The sequence below is a fragment of the Pinus tabuliformis genome, chromosome J, assembly GCF_031772625.1.
Source record: "Pinus tabuliformis cultivar Carrire ecotype Pingquan chromosome J, CPIR1, whole genome shotgun sequence".
NCBI classification, from domain to species: domain Eukaryota; kingdom Viridiplantae; phylum Streptophyta; class Pinopsida; order Pinales; family Pinaceae; genus Pinus; species Pinus tabuliformis.
The window spans coordinates 1,570,746,762-1,570,748,404 of record NC_142295.1 but is presented as its reverse complement, the minus strand read 5'-3'; the positions used below and the strand labels follow the sequence as shown (position 1 = coordinate 1,570,748,404).

The 1,643-nt window shown below is 42.2% G+C and overlaps 1 pseudogene; it reads left to right on the top strand.

Annotated features, from left to right (window-relative positions):
- The first annotated feature begins 1,566 nt into the window (after nucleotides 1-1,566).
- The window catches only part of LOC149233488 (lysine-specific demethylase ELF6 pseudogene), a 14,936-nt pseudogene continuing 14,859 nt past the window's right edge, over nucleotides 1,567-1,643 (top strand).

Genomic DNA, 1,643 nt, shown 5'->3' with positions numbered 1-1,643 from the left:
AAACTGGTAGGGATTCTCGAGGATGCAAACTTCAATGTCAATAATTAAAATATAGTTGATTTGGTATATCAAGGACCTTATAATTAATTTGTGAATTTAACTCTACCTACCTACACTTCTCCCTAGGCGGTCATCCTCATGCAATCTCGAGTTGAATCCGTGGGCTTATCTCTCCAGTTAAAAGTCACATGTCTTTTGTTCGTAGGGTTATTTGTCACTTCTTGCTTATTGTCGCAAGGCCTGAGTGAAAGAGGAGGGTAAGGGTTTCGGCTCTGTAATAGTTGGTGATTTGTGAAGGTTCTTTGTTTGTTTGAAATGGCTTCGGCTTCTTCTCTTGCAGGGTCTTTGTCTTCATGAGATGCACATGCTTGGTACAGACCTTCAAAGAAGCCAAAAGAGGGAGGGCCAACGACAAAATGCTAGGAATCTGGTTGAAGACGGGGAGGCCTAGAGAGATGATTTGACGGGGTAGAAACCGATGCAGAGGACGGATAGTGAGGGGGTGAAACAACAGAGGGGATAGAGGAATAAGCCAACAGATAAGAGGGGGAGGTGGTATCAAGGCATGTAGCCAAGAATTGTAGGGATGCCGGAGAAGAGGGGAGATAATCTGAATTCGACCACGGAAGAGAGGCATCAGGCAGAGAAATGTCCGAACATGAGGAGCTAGGGTCATTTGGAATAGCGAGTGTAACTGCCCTAGGGTAACCAACAAGGGAGGCTAGGGACGAAGATAGCGACACATCTAATAGTGGAGGGGGCGATGTGGTCCAGATGGGCATAGATGCATACGGGTCGTCTGTATAGTCAACTAGGTCTACCTCCATTTTCGCCGACTTGTTGACAACCCATGATGCTAGTGTAGGATCCCTCGTGAGATGCCAGGTAGGGTGATGAAACAGAGGAGTGTGAAGAATCCCAGGTTAGCCGCGAGAAAGGAGCATGAGGGCAGTGTTCACAAACTGAAGCAACAATCATGCAAACCCTAGCCAAAATAAGAGTTGCAACAAATAGGGTGTAGTCGCTCCATCCTCTCATCCTTCTATTATATTCATCATGTCATCAAAATCCGCCAAAATCAGAGGTGCAGCAAATAAGGTGTAGTCGCACCATCCTCTCATCCTTCTATCACATTCATCATGTCATCAAAATCCTTTACTCATGAGAATACCAATCCAAATGCCAAGCAAAAATCTAACAATATCAAATACCCAAACAAAATCACGCAAAAATCTAACAATATCAAATACCCAAACAAAATCACAGTTATCCCTGTGTATGGTTGCATTATTTTATCTTGATTCTATAATATAATATATAAATATAACATTTTTTTAATTAATTAATTGAAAAAATAAAGATTGATTGTAAGTTAGCTAACAATCTTTAGCTTGACATTGACATTTTAGAATGGTAGTTTTTGTGTCTCCCTGTGTGACTTAATAGTGCGGAAGGGTACTTCGAAAGTACTCCACTTCTGATTTAAAAGAGTTTCAATAAGCATCAGCTCTGCGGCTGTTCCATGGGACAAGTGATAAGAGAGAGAAGTGTAATCTCTACTTCGAAATGGCACTGCAAGGAGGGATCCGGGAAGAAGAATGGACTCTTTATATTAAGAGAATTCTGAGGTTGATCGCAGAGGG